We start from the raw sequence: 26970 nt of genomic DNA on the forward strand, positions 1-26970 counted from the left end.
GAATTTATTACCCAAAATGCCTACACCAATCCTGCATTATGCTTACTGGGCCTAATTCAGTAAGGATTGCAAATTCTGATAATTAGCAGAATTTATAATCCTTCTAATCGCAGGGCAAGGCCTCTCATCGCAGGGCAAGGCCTCCCAGCATGCGATCTGCCGCCTCCCCCCCTTGATCAAGCAGAAATTAGGGATGTCTCCTGCCCGCGCAGCTTTGCTGTGCCCGCAGGAGGCCTGCCGCCATCTTTTTGATTGCAGCGGCTGCGTGTAACGTCATGCAGCCACCCTGATCACGCCCCCCACTATGACCCCGTTCGCGCCACTCCGCCCGTTTGCCGACCTCCGCCCCGAAAATGGAGCATTGCCGCCCCCCCTCCCCCTCCCTCCCTCCCCTCAGCCTGATTAACAGCCATGCACAAGACGGACGTTGCGCATTCGCCCACATCTTTTTAGCAATTTTTGTGGTTGGATCGCTTACTGCGATCCAACCTGAATTAGGCCCACTGTGCGCTCAAGGTTTTCTTTTTATGTCTGTGCCGCTTGTCTATTGCTGTATTACTTAAGTCTACTGGATTATGTGCATTGTTTTTGATGTCTGTTAATCACCTTGAGTCCTGCTGGAGAAAGAGCGCTATATAAATAAAAGTATTATTATTACTATACTATTAACCCTGCGCATGCACCCAGATTTATTTCAGGTTTCCAGTCAAACGCAGGTGTGCTGCAAGCTTTTTGTGGATGTGTATCAGCCAGCGCCCGAGTCTCTGTGCAACAGACATTCTGAGTAACTATAGGTTTGTTCAGACACTTGATAGTGCATCTTTGTACGCACACAACTGATTTGAGATACTGTCGTTTGGCGACTGTACAAATTCCAGCAGCTGCGGCATTAGCATCTTTTCTAGCTGTGCTGCAACACAGAACTCGTGTGTAATGTCTGTGTATGTTTTTTGCTTCTTTATGCAAATAAAGATTGCTTTTTCAATCAAAATTAGCATCTTTTCGTAGCACAGCCACACACGCGCACACACACACACTTGTTTGCATCCATCTCTGAATCAGGGTCTATGGGGGTAATTCTGAGTTGATCGCAGCAGCAAGTTTGTTAGCAATTGGGCAAAACCATGTGCACTGCAGGGGGGGGGGGGGGGGCAGATATAACATTTGCAGAGAGAGTTAGATTTGGGTGGGTTATTTTGTTTCTGTGCAGGGTAAATACTGGCTGCTTTATTTTTACACTGCAATTTAGATTTCAGTTTAAACACACCCCACCCAAATCTAACTCTCTCTGCACATGTTATATCTGCCCCTCCTGCAGTGCACATGGTTTTTCCCAACTGCTAACAAATGTGCTGCTGCGATCAACTCAGAATTAGGTCCCACATACTTATGCAGCAAACTACTCCTTTCCACATCAAACATGGCTGCCCAAGTTCAAGACCTACTCCTTATGTTTACTCAAAGGCATTAAAAATATTGGAGGCCCATAGTATCACTCCGCCGCTTAACTGTATAGTCCCAATTTCCAGTCATGGAATCGGAAGTAAATTCCATTTAGACATCTGACATTCTTTATATAATACAATTTTAGAAACAACCGTGAGCAACACCATAACAAGTAAAAAAGGGAAAAAAGTGTGCGTCAATTAAAAAAGATCCGGTTCGGAGAGCGGAGTGATCCGTTGCTGTCCTCGTAGGTGCCGGAGTGGACATCGGAGAAAGTCTTGTGAAGGGTGTTGTGGGGCTGGCGGAGTCGGTAGCCGCGGTGGAAAAGAGGTACGAGACACGGGGAAGGCGGGTATGTGAGAGTTGTGTCTCTGGGGCACTATTTGTCTGCAGGCTGCTTTTTCCGGATGGCGGCAGCAAGATGCGGCTGAAGGCAGGCAGTGCAGGGGCAGCCCGTAGGAGAGGACCCCGGGGGGAGTGAGGGAGCGGGGAGTGGGCTCTCGATTTTATTTGCACTGATGGTCGCTGTGGCAGTGTCTGCTGTGCGGTTATTGTATACTAGGCTCTGTGTGAATATGGCATAATAATGTCCTGCTCCTTATATATACAGGTCGCTAGCTTAGGCCTTTTCTTAGCATGGCTGACTGGTAGCTCTCCACGTAAACCTGTTCCTTGGAGCAGACGGTAAAAGCATGGTGCTGTGTGATGTAGGAAGTCACTGTAGCCGCACATTTCCCAGTACAACCCAGCATTACCAGTAGGATACAAAACTGATCTAAATTGAGTATCATTGCTTAAAGATCCCTGTTTTAGGTTATAATGTACAGCATGTAAACATAATTCTGTATTTCCCTTTTACAGCTAATTCATTTTACTGCCAATAACAACTGCTTGGTTTCAGAACGTGCACTGCACACTGGGCCTGATTCAGAGGTCGCTGCTGCGTACAGTCAGGGCCAGCGACAGGGGGGGTCAAAGGGGACACCTGTACCGGGCCCCAAGTATATGCCACTTAGGGGTATATTCAATAACTGTCGGAAGCTGCCGTCTTGTCGGAAAGACGGCAGCTTCCAACAGTTTTAGGTCGGAAGGGGTTCTGACCTATTCATTACGGCCCCATTTATTCCGACAAGTCGGGAAACCCGACAGGTTTTAGCCCCGTTTCCGACAATCTCAATCCGACTTTAAAAAAAGTTGGATTGAGATAACTGAACTGAGAGCAGGAGACGGGGGAGAGCAGGGACCCAGCGGCAGCGTCCACCTAGCTTCAGCAAGCGACGTCCTGCTTGCTGGAGCTGGGTGGACGCTGCCGTGAGCCGCCGCTGCTCCCCCCCCCGTCTCCTCCTCTCCACCCCCGTCCGCTCTGCTCCCCCCACCCCCCCCGATGCCACAGACATCTCCCCCCTGCTCTCCGGCGCCGCTGGCCGCTCCCCCGGCGCCGCTGGCAGCTCACTCTGCCGCTGCTGTCAGCGCACCCGCAGGTCAGGATTTGGCCGCTCTTTTGAATAGGGGTTGTCTGGTCCATTCCGACAACTACATGTCGGAATGGACTCGACTCCTATTGAATATACCCCTTAGTGTCCGGCAGGGGTGTGAGCAGGGAATCATGGAGTTATTGGGGAGAGACAGCCCGTGGTGTGTGTTGGGGATGAAGGAGGAATATACATAATTAGCCTCCCGACTCAGAACTGATCTTTGCTCCCCACATTCAATCTGTCTCAAAATCATGTTACATGCACCTAAGAAACATCCAAAATACGATCATACCTTACACAAGACACTACTAAAACTCTAATCCATGCTCTTATTATCTCCCGCATTGATTATTGCAATAGTCTTCTTACTGGTCTTACTAAGAAGAGGCTCTCACCATTACAATCCATTCTGAATGCAGCTGCGAGGCTAATATTCCTCGCTAGGTGTTCATTGTCTGCAGATCCACTTTGTCAGTCCCTCCATTGGCTACCGATATTCTGCCGTGTTCAATATAAAATACTGTTACATACAAGGCCATTAACCATACTACACCAACATACATCTCTTCGCTTATCTCAAAATATCTCCCAACCCGGCCCCTTCGCTCCCCCCCCCCCCCCACTGCCTGCTCCCACCTTGCTCACCTCTTTAACCTATCGCTCTCTACTGGCATCTTTCCCTCACCATTCAAACATGCTCTGGTGTCCCCTATTCTCAAAAAAGCCAACCTCGACCCTTCATCACTCACTAGCTACCGCCCCATCTCTCTTCTCCCTTTTGCCTCCAAACTACTTGAACGACTGGTCTACAGCCGTCTCACAAGCTACCTCTCTGACCACTCCATCCTTGATCCACTACAATCTGGCTTTCGCCCACTCCACTCCACCGAGACTGCCCTGGTGAAAGTCACCAGTGACCTGCTTTCGGCCAAATCCAAGGGCCACTTCTCTTTGCTCATCCTTCTGGACCTCTCTGCTGCCTTTGACACCGTGGATCACCCTCTCCTCCTCCGCACACTCCAAAATGTTGGCCTCTCTAGCACCGTCCTTGACTGGTTTACCTCATACCTCACTAACCGCTCCTTCTCTGTGTCTGCCTCCGGAACCACCTCACACCCTTCCATCCTTCCTGTTGGTGTCCCTCAGGGTTCTGTCCTAGGCCCCCTTCTGTTCTCCCTCTACACCTCTTCCCTGGGTGCGCTCATTAACTCATTTGGCCTTCAATACCACCTCTATGCTGATGACACACAACTCTACCTCTCCTGATCTGTCCCCCTCTGTCCTCTCTCAGGTCTCCAGCTGCCTCTCTGCCATCTCCTCCTGGATGTCTGAGCGCTCTCTGAAGCTCAACATGGATAAAACTGAACTTATTATCTTTCCCCCAGCCAGAGCAACACCCCCTACAAATATCTCTATCACTGTTGACAACACTATCATCTCCCCCGTTCCCCAACTCCGCTGCCTGGGCGTCACTCTTGACTCCTCCCTCTCCTTTGCACCCTACATCCAAGCTCTGGCGCAATCTTGTCGGTTCCAGCTACGCAACATTGCTCGCATCAGGCCATTTCTCTCCCAGAGTGCAACTAAACTTATCATCCACTCACTGGTCATCTCACGACTTGACTACTGCAGTGTGCTCCACACTGGCCTCACTTGCTCCCACGTCGCTCCCCTCCAATCTGTCCTCAACTCTGCAGCTAGGCTCATCTTCCTCTCCCGCCGCTCCACTTCTGCCACTCCCCTTCAACAAAATCTACACTGGCTCCCATTCCCCTACAGAATCCTCTTCAAACTCCTCACCCTCACATACAAGGCCATCTCTAATTCCACTGCTCCCTACATCTCCAACCTCCTCTCCCTTCATACTCCCTCCCGCCCACTACGGTCGGCTGATGACCGTCGCCTCTCCTCTGCCTTGGTCACTGCTTCCCATGCACGAGTTCAGCATTTTGCCCGTGCTGCACCCCTTCAGTGGAATGCGCTCCCCCGCTCCATTAGACTCTCCCCGACCTTGCAAAGCTTCAAACGGGCATTGAAAACCCACCTATTTATCAAAGCGTACCCCTCCAATGCATAACCTAGTCCTTAGGCTGCTCCTCCATCCCCCTGCCCCATGCCTTGGACATCTCTGCTTTGCTCGCATACCACCATCAGGCTTCTACCTGCTTGCTTGCACCTCATGTCATCTGTCTGTTGCCCCTCCCCACTAGATTGTTAGCTCTTCAGAGCAGGGCCCTCTTTCCTCTTGTCTAAACCCTCTTCTTGACACATTTCACTCAGTGACCATCTTTACCTGCTTTCTCTCCTGCTGGTAAAGGCTCATCTCTATCTATGGCTGCCAGCCCCAAGTAGTACAATGATTACTCCTTCGCTACTTACATCTAAGCTGTATTATGTTTTGAGAACTGTGTTGCTCTTTGTTACCTGCACTCCGTTTTTGTTATTTATTTACTGTTATGCTAAGTTTTGTCTCCCTGTACTGTCCTTTGTACGGCGCTGCGAAACACTTGTGGCGCCCTATAAATAAAATGTAATAATAATAATAAATAATAATAATCTACGTCTCTCATCCACATTCATTACTTGCTCCCATGCACGATTACAGGACTTTCTGCGGGCTGCACCCACTCTGTGGAATGCCCTACCATGTACAATAAGACTCTCCTTTTGTCTTCAAACCTTCAAGCGTTCCCTGAAAACTCACCTATTCAGACAAGCTTATCAAATTCCAGAACCGATCACATTACCTTCATAGCTTTCCTATCCAATGATATCCCCACAGTACAGTACACACATATCCCCCACATATTTTCTTTCTTCACGCTCCCGTCCTCCTGACCCTGGTTCATCACCGCTGTGTAGTGATATCCTGCAGCCCACCAAGAACCTTTCTCTAACGTCCTAGAGGATGCTGGGACTCCGTAAGGACCATGGGGAATAGACGGGCTCCGCAGGAGCCATGGCCACTTTAAGAAAGACTTTAGACTCTGGGTGTGCACTGGCTCCTCCCTCTATGCCCCTCCTCCAGACCTCAGTTTTAGACTGTGCCCAGAGGAAGATGGGTGCACTGCAGGGAGCTCTCCTGAGTTTCCTGCTAAGAAAGCATTTTGTTAGTTTTTTTTTTCTTATTATTTTCAGGGAGCTCTGCTGGCAACAGACTCCCTGCATCGAGGGACTGAGGAGGGAGGAGCAGACCTACTTAATTGATAGGCTCTGCTTCTCGGCTACTGGACACCATTAGCTCCAGAGGGAGTGGAACATAGGTTCGTCCTGGGCGTTCATCCCAGAGCCGTGCCGCCGTTCTCACAGAGCCGGAAGAAACGAAGAAAGAAGACTACTGAGGCGGCAGAAGCCCTCGGGTGCTTCACTGAGGTAACGCACAGCACTGCAGCTGTGCGTCATTGCTCCCATACACCTCACATACTCCGGTCACTGTAAGGGTGCAGGGCGGGTGCCCTGGGCAGCAATAGAATACCTCTCCTATGGCAAATGACTATATACATGTACAGGTGGGCACTGTACATGTATATAAAAGAGCCCCCGCCATATTTTATTAAGTTGGAGCGGGACAGAAGCCCGCCGCCGGGGGGGCGGGGCTTCTCCCTCAGCACTCACCAGCGCCATTTTCTCTCCACAGCACCGCTGAGAGGAAGCTCCCCGGACTCTCCCCTGCTTGACACACGGTGAAAGAGGGTTTTAAAGTAGAGGGGGGGGCACACAATTGGCGATTATACATTACAGCAGCGCTACTGGGTAAACATTCTGTGTTTTTCTCCGGGGTCATATAGCGCTGGGGTGTGTGCTGGCATACTCTCTGTCTCTCCAAAGGGCCTAAAGGGGAACCTGTCTTCAGAAAAGAGTTTCCCTGTGTGTGTGGAGTGTGTCGGTACGCGTGTGTCGACATGTTTGACGATGAAGGCTCGCCTAAGGAGGAGGGGGAGTGCATGATTGTCAGGTCGCCGTCGGCAATGCCGACACCGGACTGGATGGATATGTGGAATGTCTTGAATGCTTATGTAAATTTATTGCATAAGAGATTAGACAAGACTGAGGCTAGGGATCCGTCAGGTAGTCAGACCATGCCTGTCCCAGTGGCACCGGGACCTTCTGGGTCTCAGAAACGCACATTATCCCAGATCACTGACACAGATACCGACACGGATTCAGATTCCAGTGTCGACTATGAGGATGCAAAATTACAGCCAAAAGTGGCTAAAGGTATTCGTTACATGATCATTGCTATTAAAGAGGTTTTGCATATTACTGAGGAACCCCCTGTCCCTGACACGAGGGTACACATGTATAAAGAGAAAAAGCCTGAGATCTCCTTTCTGTCCTCATTTGAGCTAAGCGAATTGTGCGAAAAGGCTTGGGAATCTCCAGACAGGAGACTACAAGTTCCCAAAAGGATACTTATGGCGTATCCCTTCCCACAAAAGGACAGGATACGATGGGAATCTTCGCCTAAAGTAGACAAGGCGTTGACACGCTTATCCAAGAAGGTGGCACTGCCTTCCCAGGATACTGCTACACTCAAGGATCTTGTGGATCGTAAGCAGGAAGTTATCATGAAGTACATTTACACACATTCTGGTACGATTGTTAGGCCGGCTATGACATCGGCCTGGGTTTGTAGTGCTGTCGCAGCATGGACAGATTCCTTGTCTACGGAAATTGAGACCCTGGATAAGGATACCATTCTAATGACCCTAGAGCATATCAAGAATGCTGCGTTATATATGAGGGATGCTCAAAGAGACATTTGTTTACTAAGCTCCAGAATAAATGCTATGTCTATTTCTGCTAGGTGACTCTTGTGGACCCGACAGTGGATGGGGGATGCCGACTCAAAGCGGCATATGGAGTCGTTGCTTTACAAGGGGGAGGAGTTGTTTGGAGAAGGCCTCTCGGACCTTGTCTCTACTGCTACGGCTGGTAAATCGAATTTTTTACCTTATGTTCCCCCACAACATACTAAATGCAGTCCTTTCATTCAAATAAAAGCAAAAAGGTACAGGGATCGTCCTTTCTTGCCAGAGGTAAAGGCAAGGGAAAAAAGCTGCACACAGCTAGTTCCCAGGAGCAGAAGTCGTCCCCCCCCCCACCCCCCCCTACGTCTGCAAAATCCACCGCATGACGCTGGGACTTCCCTGGGGGGGCCAGATCAAGTGGGGGCACGTCTTCGATTTTTCAGCCACGTCTGGGTTCACTCACAGGTGGATCCCTGGGCAATAGAGATTGTTTCTCAGGGATACAGGCTGGAATTCGAAGAGATGCCTCCTCGCCGGTTTTTCAAATCGGCTCTGCCAGCTTCTCCGTCAGAAAGGGAGTTAGTGTTAACTGCAATTCAAAAATTGTACCTGCAACAGGTGATAGTCAAGGTTCCTCTTCTCCAGCAAGGAAAGGGGTATTACTCAACCCTGTTTGTGGTTCCGAAACCGGACGGTTCGGTCAGACCCATTTTGAATCTGAAATCCCTGAACCTGTACTTGAAAAAGTTAAAATTCAAGATGGAATCGCTCAGAGCGGTCATCGCCAGCCTGCGGGGGGGGGGGGGGGGGGATTGGATGGTTTCCCTGGACATAAAGGATGCTTACCTTCATGTTCCGATTTTTCTTCCTCACCAGGCGTTCCTGAGATTTGCGGTACAGGACTGTCATTACCAATTTCAGACGTTGCCGTTAGGGCTTTCCATGGCCCCGAGAATTTTCACCAAGGTAATGGCGGAAATGATGGTGCTCCTGCGCAAGCAGGGTGTCACAATTATCCCATACTTGGACGATCTCCTCATAAAGGCGAGATCTCGAGAGAAGTTACTGGACAGCGTGTCACGGTCAGTGAGGACGTTGCAACAGCACGGCTGGATTCTCAATATTCCGACGTCCCAGCTGGTTCCTACAACGCGTCTGACCTTTTTGGGCCTGATTCTGGACACAGAACAGAAAAAGGTTTTTCTTCCGATGGAAAAGACTCAGGAGCCCATAGCTCTGGTCAGGAACCTATTAAAGCCAAAAAAGGTTTCAGTGCTTCACTGCACCCGTGTCCTGGGGAAGATGGTGGCATCGTACGAGGCCATCCCCTTCGGCAGGTTCCATGCGAGGACTTTTCAATGGGACCTACTGGACAAATGGTCCGGGTCTCATTTACAAATGCATCAAAGGATCACCCTGTCTCCCAGAGCCAGGATATCTCTCCTGTGGTGGCTGCACAGTGCTCACCTCCTAGAAGGCCGCAGGTTCGGCATTCAGGACTGGATCCTGGTGACCACGGACGCAAGCCTCCGAGGTTGGGGAGCAGTCACACAGGGAAGAAATTTCCAAGGACTTTGGTCAAGTCAAGAGACTTGTCTTCACATCAACATCCTGGAACTAAGGGCCATATACAACGCCCTACGTCAAGCGGAGATCTTACTTCGCAATCGACCAGTTCTGATCCAGTCAGACAACATCACCGCAGTAGCTCATGTAAACCGCCAAGGCGGCACAAGGAGCAGAGTGGCAATGGCGGAAGCCACCAGAATTCTTCGCTGGGCGGAGAATCATGTAAGCGCTCTGTCAGCAGTGTTCATTCCGGGAGTGGACAACTGGGAAGCAGACTTCCTCAGCAGACACGATCTGCATCCGGGAGAGTGGGGACTTCATCAGGAAGTCTTTGCGCACATTGCAAGTCGGTGGGGACTACCCCAAATAGACATGATGGCATCCCGTCTCAACAAAAAGCTACAAAGGTATTGCGCCAGGTCAAGAGACCCTCAGGCGGTAGCTGTGGACGCCCTAGTGACACCGTGGGTGTTCCAGTCGGTATATGTGTTTCCTCCTCTTCCTCTCATACCCAAGGTGAGGATAATAAGAAAGAGTAGTGAGAACAATTCTCATTGTTCCAGATTGGCCACGAAGGACCTGGTATCCAGATCTGCAAGAAATTCTCACAGAAGATCCGTGGCCTCTTCCTCTAAGGAACAAGGTCCCTGTCTGTTCCAAGACTTACCGCGGCTGCGTTTGACGGCATGGCGGTTGAACGCCGGATCCTAGCGGAAAAAGGTATTCCGGATGAGGTCATTCCTACGCTAATAAAGGCTAGGAAGGACGTGACGTCTAAACATTATCACCGAATATGGCGAAAATATGTTTCTCTATCGTCCTAGTGGATGCTGGGGTTCCTGAAAGGACCATGGGGAATAGCGGCTCCGCAGGAGACAGGGCACAAAAAGTAAAGCTTTTCCAGATCAGGTGGTGTGCACTGGCTCCTCCCCCTATGACCCTCCTCCAGACTCCAGTTAGATTTTTGTGCCCGGCCGAGAAGGGTGCAATCTAGGTGGCTCTCCTAAAGAGCTGCTTAGAAAAAGTTTAGCTTAGGTTTTTTATTTTACAGTGAGTCCTGCTGGCAACAGGATCACTGCAACGAGGGACTGAGGGGAGAAGAAGTGAACTCACCTGCGTGCAGGATGGATTGGCTTCTTGGCTACTGGACATCAGCTCCAGAGGGACGATCACAGGTACAGCCTGGATGGTCACCGGAGCCGCGCCGCCGGCCCCCTTACAGATGCTGAAGTCAGAAGAGGTCCAGAATCGGCGGCTGAAGACTCCTGCAGTCTTCTAAAGGTAGCGCACAGCACTGCAGCTGTGCGCCATTTTCCTCTCAGCACACTTCACACGCAGTCACTGAGGGTGCAGGGCGCTGGGGGGGGGCGCCCTGGGAGGCAAATGTAACCTATATAAAGGCTAAAAATACCTCACATATAGCCCCCAGAGGCTATATGGAGATATTTAACCCCTGCCTGGATTCACTAAATAGCGGGAGACGAGCCCGCCGGAAAAGGGGCGGGGCCTATCTCCTCAGCACACGGCGCCATTTCCTCTCACAGCTCCGCTGGTCAGGACGGCTCCCAGGTCTCTCCCCTGCACTGCACTACAGAAACAGGGTAAAACAGAGAGGGGGGGCAAATTTATGGCGATATTTTGATATATATAAAGCAGCTATAAGGGAGCACTTATTATAAGGCTATCCCTGTTATATATAGCGCTTTTGGTGTGTGCTGGCAAACTCTCCCTCTGTCTCCCCAAAGGGCTAGTGGGTCCTGTCTTCGTTAGGAGCATTCCCTGTGTGTCTGCTGTGTGTCGGTACGTGTGTGTCGACATGTATGATGACGATATTGGTGTGGAGGCGGAGCAATTGCCAAATATGAGGATGTCACCCCCTAGGGAGTCGACACCAGAATGGATGCCTTTATTTATGGAACTACGGGATAGTGTCAACACGCTAAAGCAGTCGTTTGACGACATGAGACGGCCGGACAATCAATTAGTGCCTGTCCAGGCGACTCAAACACCGTCAGGGGCTGTGAAACGCCCTTTGCCTCAGTCGGTCGACACAGACCCAGACACAGGCACTGACTCCAGTGGTGACGGTGACGAATCAACCGTATTTTCCAGTAGGGCCACACGTTATATGATTTTGGCAATGAAGGAGGCGTTACATTTAGCTGATACTACAGGTACCACTAAACAGGGTATTATGTGGGGTGTGAAAAAACTACCTATAGTTTTTCCTGAATCAGAAGAATTAAATGACGTGTGTAATGAAGCGTGGGTTGCCCCTGATAAAAAGCTGATAATTTCAAAGAAATTATTGGCATTATACCCTTTCCCGCCAGAGGTTAGGGAGCGCTGGGAAACACCTCCTAGGGTGGACAAGGCGCTAACACGCTTATCTAAACAAGTGGCGTTACCCTCTCCTGAGACGGCCGCACTTAAAGATCCATCAGATAGGAGGATGGAAAATATCCAAAAAAGTATATACACACATGCAGATGTTATACTACGACCAGCTATAGCGACTGCCTGGATGTGCAGTGCTGGGGTAGTTTGTTCAGAGTCCCTGATTGAAAATATTGATACCCTGGACAGGGACAATATTTTACTGTCGTTAGAACAAATAAAGGATGCATTTCTTTATATGCGTGATGCACAGAGGGATATCTGCACACTGGCATCACGGGTAAGTGCTATGTCCATTTCGGCCAGAAGAGCTTTATGGACGCGACAGTGGACAGGCGATGCGGATTCAAAACGACATATGGAAGTTTTGCCGTATAAAGGGGAGGAGTTATTTGGAGTCGGTCTATCAGATTTGGTGGCCACGGCTACAGCCGGGAAATCCACCTTTCTACCTCAAGTCACTCCCCAACAGAAAAAGGCACCGACTTTTCAACCGCAGCCCTTTCGTTCCTTTAAAAATAAGAGAGCAAAGGGCTATTCATATCTGCCACGAGGCAGAGGTCGAGGGAAGAGACAGCAACAGGCAGCTCCTTCCCAGGAACAGAAGCCTTCCCCGGCTTCTACAAAAGCCTCAGCATGACGCTGGGGCTTCTCAAGCGGACTCGGGGACGGTGGGTGGTCGTCTCAAAAATTACAGCGCGCAGTGGGCTCACTCGCAGGTAGATCCCTGGATCCTGCAGATAATATCTCAGGGGTACAGGTTGGAATTAGAGACAGATCCACCTCGCCGTTTCCTGAAGTCTGCTTTACCAACGTCCCCCTCCGAAAGGGAGACGGTTTTGGAAGCCATTCACAAGCTGTACTCTCAGCAGGTGATAGTCAAGGTACCTCTTCTACAACAAGGGAAGGGGTATTATTCCACTCTTTTTGTGGTACCGAAGCCGGATGGCTCGGTAAGGCCTATTCTAAATCTGAAGTCCTTGAACCTGTACATAAAGAAGTTCAAGTTCAAGATGGAGTCACTCAGAGCAGTGATAGCGAACCTGGAAGAGGGGGACTTTATGGTATCCTTGGACATCAAGGATGCGTATCTCCACGTTCCAATTTACCCCTCACACCAGGGGTACCTCAGGTTCGTTGTACAAAACTGTCACTATCAGTTTCAGACGCTGCCGTTCGGATTGTCCACGGCACCTCGGGTCTTTACAAAGGTAATGGCCGAGATGATGATTCTTCTTCGAAGAAAAGGCGTATTAATTATCCCATACTTGGACGATCTCCTAATAAGGGCAAGGTCCAGAGAACAGCTAGAGATGGGATTAGCACTGTCGCAAGAAGTGCTAAAACAGCACGGGTGGATTCTGAATATTCCAAAATCCCAGTTAATGCCGACAACTCGTCTGCTGTTCCTAGGGATGATTCTGGACACGGTTCAGAAAAAGGTTTTTCTGCCGGAGGAAAAAGCCAAGGAGTTATCCGAGCTTGTCAGGAACCTCCTAAAACCAGGAAAGGTGTCTGTACATCAATGCACAAGAGTCCTGGGAAAAATGGTGGCTTCTTACGAAGCAATTCCATTCGGCAGATTCCACGCAAGAATTTTCCAAAGGGATCTGTTGGACAAATGGTCAGGGTCGCATCTTCAGATGCACCTGCGGATAACCCTGTCTCCAAGGACAAGGGTGTCTCTTCTGTGGTGGTTGCAGAGTGCTCATCTATTGGAGGGCCGCAGATTCGGCATACAGGATTGGATCCTGGTGACCACGGACGCCAGCCTGAGAGGCTGGGGAGCAGTCACACAAGGAAGAAACTTCCAGGGAGTATGGACGAGCCTGGAAACGTCTCTTCACATAAACATTCTGGAACTAAGAGCAATATACAATGCTCTAAGCCAGGCAGAACCTCTGCTTCAGGGAAAACCGGTGTTGATCCAGTCGGACAACATCACGGCAGTCGCCCATGTGAACAGACAGGGCGGCACAAGAAGCAGGAGTGCAATGGCAAGGATTCTTCGCTAGGCAGAGAATCATGTGATAGCACTGTCAGCAGTGTTCATCCCGGGAGTGGACAACTGGGAAGCAGACTTCCTCAGCAGACACGATCTTCACCCGGGAGAGTGGGGACTTCATCCAGAAGTCTTCCACTTGCTGGTAACCCGTTGGGAAAGACCAGTGGTGGACATGATGGCGTCTCGCCTCAACAAAAAACTGGACAGGTATTGCGCCAGGTCAAGAGATCCGCAGGCAATAGCTGTGGACGCGCTGGTAACGCCTTGGGTGTACCAGTCGGTGTATGTGTTTCCTCCTCTGCCTCTCATACCAAAAGTATTGAGAATTATACGGCAAAGAGGCGTAAGGACGATACTAGTGGTTCCGGATTGGCCAAGAAGGACTTGGTACCCGGAACTTCAAGAGATGATCACGGAAGATCCGTGGCCTCTACCTCTAAGGAGGGACTTGCTTCAGCAGGGTCCCTGTCTGTTTCAAGACTTACCGCGGCTGCGTTTGACGGCATGGCGGTTGAACGCCGGATCCTAAAGGAAAAAGGCATGCCGGAAGAAGTCATTCCTACTTTGATTAAAGCAAGGAAGGAAGTAACCGTGCAACATTATCACCGAATTTGGCGAAAATATGTTGCGTGGTGCGAAGATCGGAGTGCTCCGACGGAGGAATTTCAACTGGGTCGATTCCTACATTTCCTGCAATCAGGATTGTCTATGGGTCTCAAATTGGGATCTATTAAGGTTCAAATTTCGGCCCTGTCGATTTTCTTTCAAAAAGAATTGGCTTCAGTCCCTGAAGTCCAGACCTTTGTTAAGGGAGTGCTACATATACAGCCTCCTGTGGTGCCTCCAGTGGCACCGTGGGATCTCAATGTGGTTTTGGACTTTCTAAAATCTCATTGGTTTGAACCACTAAAGAAGGTGGATTTGAAATATCTCACATGGAAAGTGACCATGCTTCTAGCCCTGGCTTCGGCCAGGAGAGTGTCAGAACTGGCAGCTTTATCTTACAAAAGCCCATATCTGATTTTCCATTCGGACAGGGCAGAACTGCGGACTCGTCCGCATTTTCTCCCTAAGGTGGTGTCAGCATTTCATCTGAACCAGCCTATTGTAGTGCCTGCGGCTACAAGTGACTTGGAGGACTCCAAGTTACTGGACGTTGTCAGAGCATTAAAAATATATATTGCAAGGACAGCTGGAGTCAGAAAATCTGACTCGTTGTTTATATTGTATGCACCCAACAAGATGGGTGCTCCTGCGTCTAAGCAGACGATTGCTCGTTGGATCTGTAGCACAATCCAACTTGCACATTCTGTGGCAGGCCTGCCACAGCCTAAATCTGTAAAGGCCCACTCCACAAGGAAGGTGGGCTCATCTTGGGCGGCTGCCCGAGGGGTCTCGGCATTACAAATTTGCCGAGCAGCTACGTGGTCAGGGGAGAACACGTTTGTAAAATTTTACAAATTTGATACTCTGGCTAAGGAGGACCTGGAGTTCTCTCATTCGGTGCTGCAGAGTCATCCGCACTCTCCCGCCCGTTTGGGAGCTTTGGTATAATCCCCATGGTCCTTTCAGGAACCCCAGCATCCACTAGGACGATAGAGAAAATAAGATTTTACTTACCGATAAATCTATTTCTCGGAGTCCGTAGTGGATGCTGGGCGCCCATCCCAAGTGCGGATTATCTGCAATAATTGTACATAGTTATTGTTAACTAATTCGGGTTATTGTTGAAGGAAGCCATCTTTCAGAGGCTCCGCTGTTATCATACTGTTAACTGGGTTTAGATCACAAGTTGTACGGTGTGATTGGTGTGGCTGGTATGAGTCTTACCCGGGATTCAAAATCCTCCCTTATTGTGTACGCTCGTCCGGGCACAGTACCTAACTGGAGTCTGGAGGAGGGTCATAGGGGGAGGAGCCAGTGCACACCACCTGATCTGGAAAAGCTTTACTTTTTGTGCCCTGTCTCCTGCGGAGCCGCTATTCCCCATGGTCCTTTCAGGAACCCCAGCATCCACTACGGACTCCGAGAAATAGATTTATCGGTAAGTAAAATCTTATTTTCTTGGTGTGAGGCCAGGAATGCTCCTACGGAAGAATTCCATCTAGGCCGTTTTCTTCACTTCCTACAAACTGGAGTGAATTTGGGCCTAAAATTAGGCTCCATTAAAGTTCAGATTTCGGCCTTATCCATTTTCTTTCAAAAGGAATTGGCCTCGTTACCTGAAGTACAGACTTTTGTGAAGGGAGTACTGCATATTCAGCCTCCTTTAGTACCTCCGGTTGCGCCTTGGGACCTTAACGTGGTGTTAAGTTTCCTTAAGTCACATTGGTTTGAACCACTTAAAACAGTGGAGTTGAAATTTCTCACTTGGAAGGTGGTCATGTTGTTAGTCTTGGCTTCGGCTAGGCGAGTTTCGGAATTGGCGGCTTTATCACATAAAAGCCCCTATCTGGTTTTCCATATGGATAGAGCTGAGTTGCGGACCCGTCCTCAATTCCTACCTAAGGTGGTCTCATCCTTTCATATGAACCAACCTATTGTCGTGCCTGTGGCTACACGTGACTTGGAGTATTCCGAGTCCCTTGATGTGGTCAGGGCTTTGAAAATTTACGTGGCCAGAATGGGTAGGATCAGAAAAACAGAAGCACTGTTTGTCCTGCATGCAGCCAACAAGGTTGGCGGACCTGCTTCAAAGCAGACTATTGCTCGCTGGATCTGTAACACGATTCAGCAGGCGCATTCTACGGCAGGATTGCCGTTACCGAAATCGGTTAAGGCCCATTCCACTAGGAAGGTGGGCTCGTCTTGGGCGGCTGCCCGAGGGGTCTCGGCACTACAGCTGTGCCGAGCTGCTACTTGGTCGGGGTCAAACACTTTTGCAAAGTTCTATAAGTTTGATACCCTGGCTGAGGAGGACCTCCTGTTTGCTCAATCGGTGCTGCAGAGTCATCCGCACTCTCCCGCCCGTTTGGGAGCTTTGGTATAATCCCCATTGTCCTTACGGAGTCCCAGCATCCTCTAGGACGTTAGAGAAAATAAGATTTTACACTTACCGGTAAATCTATTTCTCGTAGTCCGTAGAGGATGCTGGGCGCCCGTCCCAAGTGCGGACTTCTGCAAGACTTGTATATAGTTATTGCTTACATAAGGGTTATATTATAGTTCATCGGTTTGGACCGAGACTATGTTGTTTGTTCATACTGTTAACTGGGTAGTTTATCACAGGTTGTACGGTGTGATTGGTGTGGCTGGATTGAATCTTGCCCTTGTATTAACAAAAATCCTTTCCTCGTACTGTCCATCTCCTCTGTGCACAGTTTCTCTAACTGAGGTCTGAAGGAGGGGCATAGAGGGAGGAGCCAGTGCACACCCAGAGTCTAAAGTCTTTCTTAAAGTGCCCATGTCTCCTGCGGAGCCTGTCTATTCCCCATGGTCCTTACGGAGTCCCAGCATCCTCTATGGACTACGAGAAATAGATTTACCGGTAAGTGTAAAATCTTATTTTGCAATCTGGTGGACAACTACTGTATGCAATAGATCCTCGTGTATCAATGCCTTTTTCCCCATTGATTGTAAGCTTGCGAGCAGGGCCCTCCTACCTCTATGACTGTTTGTTTTTACCCGGTATTGTCTTCTAATTGTGTCCAATTGTAAAGCGCAACAGAATTTGCTGCGCTATATAAGAAACTGTTAATAAATATTTATATATCTGTATACTGTAGATAAATAAAAATATATATATTTATTCAATAACAGTTTATTATATAGTGCAGCAAATTCCGTTGCTCTGAGGGGGCCCCAGAGATATCACTGTACCGGGCCCCAAGATGTCTGTTGCCGGCCCTGCGTACAGTATCCAGCATATGCCAGTAGATATTAAAATCATACCTCCCAACATGACCGTCGAGGGACAGAATTCTCTGCTCCAGGACTTCTCTCTTGGCGGTATATTCAATTTGGGTCGAAAACCGCCGTCTGTCGAAAAGATGGCAGTTTTTGACTTTTTAAGGTCGAATAGTGATTCGACCTATTCAATAACTGCAGTTTTTATTCGACAAGTCGTGGAATCCGACTTGTCGAATACTACGTGAATCGGCGGTATAGCTGCTGATTCGCGTACTTTTGAGTGAAACAGGGCCAAATTTTACAGGATTTGGCCCCGTTTCCGACCATCACAGTCCGACATAAAAAAATGTCGGACGAGATGTGGGACCCAGAGGAGGAGAGGGGGGTAGCCGCCAGGAGACGGGGGAGAGCAGCTCTGCAGCAGGATGTCTCACAGCCGTGCCGTTCACAGCAGCGTCCACCCGACTCTAGCAAGTGAGGTCACGCTTGCTGGAGCTGGGTGAACACTGCGTGAGGTCAGGCGGCTGTGAGACGTCCTTCTGCAGCGCTACTCTGCCCGTGGCTGTCCCCGCTGGTCTCCCCGCTCTCCCCCCTCTCTGGTCCCTCATCTCAATTCAACTTTTTAAAAGTCAAATTGAGATGAGATTGAATAGGGTTTGTCGGATCCATTCCGACAAATGCATGTTGGAATGGATCTGACCCTAATTGAATATACCCTTAATGTATGATTGTCATCACCTGTGCTGAAACACCTTTGTTATCCACTAGCCTGTTCAAAACAGGTGCCGGCAATTATAAATTAAGAGGAAAGTCCTGGAGCAGAGCATTCTGTCCCTCCTGGAGAAGGTCATGTTGGGAGGTATGTGGAAATGTCGCAGCCACCATTATTTCTACAGAGCTCCCCCGTGGCTTCTCACAGCCACTGCTGGCACGCACACTGTGCACCCCTACAGTTGCTCAGAAAGTGTCACATCTGAGTTACAGGGACCAGTAAAATGCAGACGCCAGCTGTGATGCACCTCTGAAATAGTTGCGACATGCCTGTGTTTTTGTAGCCCCTCTCCCATGTTCTCCCAAACTGTCACTGTCAATCTCTTGTCGTCTTAATCCATACTATGATCGCCGTTTCAAGACCATCGCAGCACCTCACAGTTTGACTGAAACACATGCAGAGTAGACAAAACATTGGCCAACTGAAAATATCGGAATTGCGTTCACCTCTGAATCAAGCCAACTGCCTCCTTAAAACAAGTATTTAAAATTGCGAGCGAATATTGTTAAAAACAGAGTAGAAGTGAATAAAGAAACAAAGGAATGTGTCACGTCACCTGTCACACAGTTCCTGCATGGTTTACGATAGTTGGGGTTAATTAATATTTCTTACTAACATGTGGGAACTGTGTGACGTGATGCAACACACTGCCCAGTCTTTTAATCACATTATATTTCTATTTTCACTATTCTATCGGTTTTAACAATATACAATGACCATATATTTTAAATAAAACTTTATGAAAGTGATGCTTTTTAGAGACAGCGTGCACCTATAACCTACTTTTCCTTTAGTTTAGTTTTTTTTTAAATTATGACAGTTTAGGTTAGGTGTGGCAACACCAGAGATTTATTTTTAGATACTTCTTTAGCAACATACAGATGTGTCCTCATATATCATTGCTGCAGTCACGCCAAACAGCCCCTCTTGGCACGCCAGGATGCTTGAGAATATTTTTTTCTGCTGCGGGGTACACTGGGCTCCACAAGTCTGGACAATGGGGTGTAGAGTAGGATCTTGATCCGAGGCACCAACAGGCTCAAAGCTTTGACTGTTCCCAGAAATGCACAGCGCCGCCTCCTATATCACCCCGCCTCCCAGCACAGGAGCTCAGTTTGTCAGTTGGTGCTGCAGTAAGCAGGCACTTAACAGAGGGGCTGCTCCAAGCAGCCCTGAGAAGCTTTTTATGAGGTAAAAAGTGAAGACTTCAAGGGCAGCAGCGGTGGTAAATGTCTTGTGACATTCACTGCTGCAGCTCCAGCTCTCCCCAGCGGCGCTGTACACTCCCGAGCCCTGGTTGCCGGGTACCTACAGCGGAGGCTCCGGTTTTCTTCATGTTAGACACACACGGCTAGGGCTCTCCAGGATCGCGTGGCCGCGCTTCGGTGAGGTGGTAAGTGGGTCCCGCTCGCGATCCGGCGCGGTCAGTGGGAGGCGGGCCGCGCGCGCTGGCGGTGGACACTGGATACAGGCGATCCCACTAGATCACCAGGGCATGGGCGCAGGTCAGGTTTTCTCTTAAAACCGATTTTAATATCGCCCACAGTACCCGGTGGTTTTGCCAGCAAGGGGGATAAGGCTTAGACCTGAAACCCCTCCCCCAGGCCCAGGGCGCCATTTCCAGCAAGTGTTCCCGCCCTGGAGCTGCATCTCTGTCTTTTCCTCACTCCCTGTCAGTGTCTGCGGCGCCATTACTCCTCAGCTCACTGTTCCTGGGACTGCTTGGCCAAATCCTCCTATGTAAAGCTGCCTGGTTGTCAGCGCTGTGCCCTTACATAACACTTAAGTATTCTACCTGCCTTTTTAGTCAGTGTTAGTAAGAAAGAGTGCATTTAGTCAGGGGTTTATAGTACAATTACCCTGTGATATACATCCAGTTTCTTACTGTGTAGTGTTATATCTATTGACTATATAGCTGTGTAAGCTAGTCCAGTGCAGTATTATTGTCTGTAATAACTTCTGCATTGTACAAACTGTGAATATTTGTGTGTGCATTGATAGCTGAGTGGTGTCCATCTCGTGTGTTTCACTCAACTTGCTATCCCTATATTCTATAACCTGAGGGGGCTTGGTGCGTCAGGTGTTATTTAATATAGGATTTTTACAAAGATATACTGTATTACGTATTTTTCTCTGTGATTAAGTCACCATATCTCTCCTTTATCTCTGCTGGTGCTGGCTACACTGCGCAGGGGTTTGGGTTTAGGGATATAGTGCTGCTAATAATTGTACTGTGTTACCTCGTACTGCAAGTTATATCATGTCTGCCTCTGAGGGTAACGATTCTGGGGCGGAACACACTGCTGGTGTTGCTGAAGCCACAGGCACATATGGGGAGAATATAGCAGCTGTGGGCTCTGGTTCTGGGGGCTCCTTGCACCCCAGTGGGACTGTGGCAACGGAGGCACATACTGACCCTCTGTGGGCCGCTTTTTCCGCGCTTCTGCATACGCTAGTTCATAAACTAACACCCCCTAGGGGACCCCCAATGCCGGTACAACCGTATGTGGTCCCTGCAGCTAACCCGCCGTGGGCGGACTATTTATCAGCTCAATTAAAGAAGTTGAACCAGTCCCTGACTACTAAAAAGTCTAACCGTTGCTCGCCTAAGTCCAAGGGGTCCTCTAAGCGAGCGCTTGTCTCCTCACAATCCACTGCTGTCACTGACACCTCATCTGATGAAGACAGCACATACACTGACCCCACAGGTTCTGACTCGGGGACGGCTGATGGGGAGGGTAGTTCACATGTGGATGTTCCTGATCTTTTGGAGGCTATTAAATTAATTCTGCAGATTACGGATGATCCCGAGCCATCCGTTCCTCCTAAGAAACCAGATAGGTTCAAGCGTCAGAAGGTGATTAAACAAGTTTTACCTCACTCTGACCACCTAGTGGATATACGTCAGGAACCCTGGCAAAGCCCGGGTACGAAGTTTGTGCCTCAAAAGAAGATGCTGACTCAGTATCCCCTCGCGCCAGAGCTGTCTAAGAATTTGGAAACGCCTCCTCCAGTAGACCCACATGTTGCTAGGATGGTGGTTTCCTCAGCTCTACCTGTCACTACCGTCACGTCTCTAAAAGAGCCTACGGATAAACGTGTCAAGGGTTGTCTAAAAGCGATTTACACCCTCACGGGTGCTGCACAAAGGCCCACTATTGCAGCTACATGGGCGGCAGAGGCCATTGAAGCATGGGCCTTGGAGTTAGAAGCTGAAATCTCCTCTGACCATGCTAGACAATGCTTGTCATATATTGTCACAGCTTCTCGCTATATTAAAGAGGCAGCTTCTGATGCCGGTATCCTAGCAGCCAAGACCTCTACTACGTCAGTCCTGGCTCGCAGGATATTGTGGCTGAGATCCTGGTCTGTGGATCTGGACTCTAGAAAAATCCTGGAGGTACTCCCTTTCAAGGGGGATATTCTATTTGGGGAGGACTTAAATAAGATAGTGGCTGACTTGGCTACTGCCAAAACTGCCTGTCTGCCTAATACAGCTCCTTCTGTGACGAAGGCCAAAGGCACGTCCTTTCGCCCCTTTCGTCCTTCAGGTAAAGCAAAAGGTCAGGCGTACCATAAGCAGGCCCGCACTTCCAAACCTGGTAAGCCGAAGCCCAAAAGAGCCTGGGCTGCCCGTCAGCCAGCAGCCAAGACCGATAAGCCTGCCGCATGACGAGGCGTGCCTCCCCCTGGGGGATCCCAGGGTGGGGGGCCGGCTTCTAGGGTATACCCAGGAATGGTTGAAGACCACTTCAGATGCCTGGGTACGGGAAGTCGTCACTCGAGGTTACGCCATAGCCTTCAAAAACCGACCCCCTCTTCGATTTTTCCAGACAGACGTTCCGTCGGACCAGACAAAGGCAAACACTCTGCATTCGGTGGTACAGACCCTCCAGGATACAGGAGTCGTAGTACAGGTGCCTCTTGCTCAGAGGGGCTGGGGGTACTATTCTCCGCTGTTTCTAGTCCCGAAACCGAATGGGTCCTCCCGGACCATTCTCAACCTCAAGGCACTGAACAAGTTTGTGAAGGTTTCCAAGTTCAGTATGGAAACCCTTCGCTCTATAGTTCTGGCCTTGGAACCTAGGGACTACATGGTCTCCCTGGACATACAGGATGCTTACCTGCATATTCCTATAGCAGTGTCACATCAACAATACCTGAGGTTCGCTATTGGCAACCTCCATTACCAGTTTCGGCCGTTACCTTTTGGTTTAACAACGGCTCCGCGAGTCTTCACCAAAGTTATGGCGGTGATGACGGTGGTACTCCGCCGTCAAGGGGTCAGGATACTGCCGTATCTGAACGACTTGTTAATCCTGGCAAATTCCCCAGATCTTCTCCTGCGTCATCTGGATATGACGGTCCAGTTTCTACAAGCCCATGGGTGGCTCATCAACTGGAAGAAATCCTCCCTGAGTCCTGCTCAGAGCATGGTGCATCTGGGAGCGCTGTTGGACACTCACAACCACTGGTTGTTCTTGTCTCAGGAGAAAGTCCTGAAACTTCAGGACAGGATTCGTTGCTTCCTTTCTCGTCCGCAAGTGTCGATACATTCGGCAATGCAGGTGCTGGGCCTCATGGTATCAGCATTCGACATGGTGGAGTATGCTCAATTCCATTCTCGCCCCCTCCAGAAGCTGATTCTAGCCAAGTGGGGACGGCCTGCCTCACCGGATCTGGTCTCAAATGATCTCTTTGACTCCGGAGGTCCGTCTGTCGCTGCTCTGGTGGCTCCAGGGCCGACAATTGTGCAGAGGCCGTCCCTTCTGGATATCCAACTGGGTCCTGTTGACGACAGATGCCAGTCTAAGAGGTTGGGGCACGGTGCTGGAGCAGCACTCCTTGCAGGGTCGGTGTACCAAGGAGGAATCTCTCCTCTCGATCAACATTCTGGAATTACGGGCGGTCTTCAATGCGTTGAACCTAGCCCAGCATTTGATTCAGAACCGTCCTATTCAAGTACAGTCGGACAACGCCACCACAGTGGCTTACATAAATCATCAAGGCGGCACTCGAAGCCGTTTGGCAATGAAGGAAGCCTCACGGATTCTACGTTGGGCAGAACGCCATCTACCGGCAATATCGGCAATATTCATTCCGGGAGTCCTGAATTGGGAAGCGGACTTTCTCAGTCGTCAGGACTTGCATGCCGGCGTTTGGGGCCTCCATCCAGAAGTGTTTCAACTCCTCGTGGAAACGTGGGATCTTCCAGATGTGGATCTGATGGCGTCTCGACACAATCACAAGGTTCCGGTCTTCGGAGCAAGGACAAGGGATCCTCAAGCAGCATTCGTGTATGCGCTGGCAGTGCCGTGGAGGTTTCGGCTGCCGTACGTGTTCCCTCCGGTGTCACTCCTGCCCAGGGTAATTCGGAAGTTCAAGCAAGAAAAAGAAAATCTGCTTCTCATAGCTCCGGCATGGTCCAGACGGCACTGGTTCTCAGACCTGCAAGGCCTATCGTCAGAGCGTCCACTTCTACTTCCACAACGCCCAGACCTCCTCGTTCAGGGCCCCTGTGTCTACCAGGACCTAGCCCGGCTGTCTTTGACGGCGTGGCTCTTTATAGCTCCCGTCTTAAGAGCTAAGGGTTTTTCTGAAGAGGTCATTAAAACTATGTTGCGGGCCCGGAAACCGGCCTCTGCTCGGATTTACCATCGGGTCTGGCATTCCTACTTTGTTTGGTGCGCATCTAACCATTATGACGCTTCCAAGTTTAGTACAGCCAAACTTTTGGCTTTTCTACAGCAGGGCCTAGATTTAGGCCTGCGTTGGGCCTCCCTCAAGGTTCATATTTCTGCCTTGTCGGCGTGGTTTCAGAGAAAAATTGCGAATTTACCTGATGTTCATACTTTCACTCAGGGTGTGTTGCGTATCCAACCTCCCTATGTCCCGCCTGTGGCTCCTTGGGACTTGTCGGTGGTTTTGAAGGCGTTGCAGGAGCCTCCATTTGAACATCTTGGTTCAGCTGACCTTAAGTGGCTTTCCCTTAAAGTGGTGTTCTTGCTGGCGATTGCCTCTGCTAGAAGAGTGTCGGATTTGGGTGCCTTGTCTTGTAGTTCCCCATATGTGATTTTTCACCGTGACCGGGCTGTTTTTAGGACTCGTCCCGGATATTTACCTAAGGTGGTTTCTTCGTTCCACCTTAATCAGGAGATTGTGGTTCCAGCTTTTGTCTCTCCTGATTTGTCTCCCAAAGAGCGATCTTTGGATGTGGTACGGGCTCTCCGTATCTATGTGAAGAGAACGGCTTCTATTCGAAAGTCTGATTCTCTCTTTGTTTTGTTTGGATTTCACAAACGTGGCTGGCCTGCTCACAAGCAGACCCTGGCCAGGTGGATTAGAATGGTGATTGCGCATGCTTATGTGAAGGCTGGTCTGTCAGCTCCTGTTCATACTACGGGCCATTCTTTTCGGTCTGTTGGACCTTCTTGGGCGGCCCAACGTGGTGCGACCCTCGATCAATTGTGCAAGGTGGCTACGTGGTCCTCCAGGAACACGTTCATAAGGTTCTATGCCTTTGATACTGCCCCTTCCCAGGATGCTTCCTTTGAACGCCGGGTTCTTGTGCCCGCTACAGTGCGTCCCCTCCCATAAGGAACTGCTTTAGGACATCCCCATTGTCCAGACTTGTGGAGCCCAGTGTACCCCGCAGCAGAAAACGAGTTTTATGGTAAGAACTTACCCTAGTTAAAACTCTCTGCAAGGTACACTGGGCTCCACAAGGCGCCCACCCTGACGCACTTAGCTTCTTTGGGTTGATATGGCATTAGCCGCTGACACTTCTCTTGTCGTGAGAGTGTGGTGTATGTGGCTACTTACCGTTGTCGTCTCTTTTCCTGCTACTGCATTGGGCTGGTTAACTAAACTGTGCTCCTGTGCTGGGAGGCGGGGTGATATAGGAGGCGGCACTGTGCATTCTGGGAACAGTCAAAGCTTTGAGCCTGTTGGTGCCTCGGATCAAGATCCTACTCTACACCCCATTGTCCAGACTTGTGGAGCCCAGTGTACCTCGCAGAAAGAGTTTTAACACCGGTAAGTTCTTACCATAAAACTCGTTTTTTGTTTTTTTTTGCTTATTTGTCAAAAACGCTCAGTAGTTGCAACGTATTGCAACTAGGACACACAAGGAGACTACTGATTGATTTGATGTATGACACTTAATACCTGTGTGCAACTGAGTCTTTGGGGTGAATTTACTAAAGGTTCTAAAAATGAAAAGTGGTGATGTTGCCCATAGCAACCTTTTAGATTCTTTCTACCATTCTCTATTGCATCTTAGAAAATGATAGAAGCTGATTGATTGTTTTTTTTAGGGAAACATCACCACTTTTTTAGAACATTTAGTAAAGTTTTCCCTCTGAAACTGTATATAAAGTTCTGCAATGTAGCAGCTGCCGCTGTAGAAATCCAAGTTCTATTTTGCTCCATTTTAAGTTCTAGTTTATCAAAATCCTCTTCTAGGAGAATAAAAGCCCCATCCACAAAAAAACGAAAAGTAAAGTTATAGCTTGTGCTATCACTTAACTGCTGGGTTTGAACTAGGGGATGGTCATTAACCATTGATGACCAATGTTGGAAACTTTTACCATTGATGGCAGTGAATCAGATGGTTTCCTGCCATTGTTTGTAGCCATGGGCCAAATGTTTTTTTTGGTTTTTTTTTACCTGCGCCATCCCCGTCTCTTACAGTGTGTTGCGTCTGTAATGGGATTGTCCACCTGCCCGACAGGCTCAGCTGTGAGTCACAGTCCAATCCCACCTCCAGTTCTTACACAGAAGCGGCCGCATGTATGTGCATGTGCAAAAACACATCTATGGTACCACACAGAATATTTACCTTCCTTCAGTGGTCTGTATCACCATCGATGGTATCTATCAATAGAGGCCACATCGATTGCCAACCCTAGTTTGAATCTAGCTTACCTACTCCACATGGTCAGTATCTGATGGCTCGCTTGGGAAATGTTAACCTATAGGATTACACCATCAAAATATGGCATTAGCTGTGGGGGACCAAGCTTGGAAAAATTCAGCTTTTTTGAACTTGGTGAATTCTTTGGGACCCTATTTAGGTTTGTGTTTCTGAATGATAATTAGGTCCCTTGAAATTATAATACAGTATGTTTGATTAAAGGGCCTATGTATTAATAATCTCTGCTGTGCTGCGACAGAATTTTTTTGTTTTGACATAAAGGGGGGTATTCAATTGTTTGAAAAGTCAGTTGGGAGTCTGTTTTTCTCATACGTCCTAGAGGATGCTGGGGACACTTCAAGAACCATGGGGTATAGACGGGATCCGCAGGAGACATGGGCACCTTAAGACTTTCAAATGGTGTGACCTGGCTCCTCCCTCTATGCCCCTCCTCCAGACTCCAGTTTAGATCTGTGCCCAGGCAGACTGGATGCACACTGAGGAGCTCTACTGAGTTTCTCGGAAAATACTTTGTTAGGTTTTTATTTTCAGGGAGATTGCTGGCAACAATCTCCCTGCATCGTGGGACTTAGGGGAGAGAAGTCAGACCTACTTCTAGGGAGTTTAAAGGCTCTGCTTCTTTGGCTACAGGACACCATTAGCTCCTGAGGGTTTGGAACACTAGGTACGCCTAGGGGTTCATTCCCAGAGCCCGCCATCACCCCCCTTGCAGAGCCAGAAGTCAGTAGACAGGTGAGTAGAAGAAGATCAGAAGACTTCAGTGATGGCTT

General features: G+C 49.3%; 1 protein-coding gene across 4 annotated transcripts in view; it reads left to right on the forward strand.

The window, feature by feature from the left end:
* Positions 1-1385: 1385 nt before the first annotated feature.
* The window catches only part of ZNF335 (zinc finger protein 335), a 245076-nt gene continuing 219491 nt past the window's right edge, over positions 1386-26970 (forward strand). For 3 of the 4 annotated variants that reach the window (XM_063960467.1, XM_063960465.1, XM_063960468.1), the window contains exon 1: positions 1386-1776. The gene's annotated coding sequence lies outside the window, so the exon portion shown is untranslated. Of the gene's footprint in view, positions 1799-26970 lie in introns of all 4 variants that reach the window. The other variant, XM_063960466.1, reaches the window with a different exon arrangement.

This window comes from Pseudophryne corroboree, chromosome 3 (genome assembly GCF_028390025.1).
Source record: "Pseudophryne corroboree isolate aPseCor3 chromosome 3, aPseCor3.hap2, whole genome shotgun sequence".
Classification (NCBI taxonomy): Eukaryota; Metazoa; Chordata; class Amphibia; order Anura; family Myobatrachidae; genus Pseudophryne; species Pseudophryne corroboree.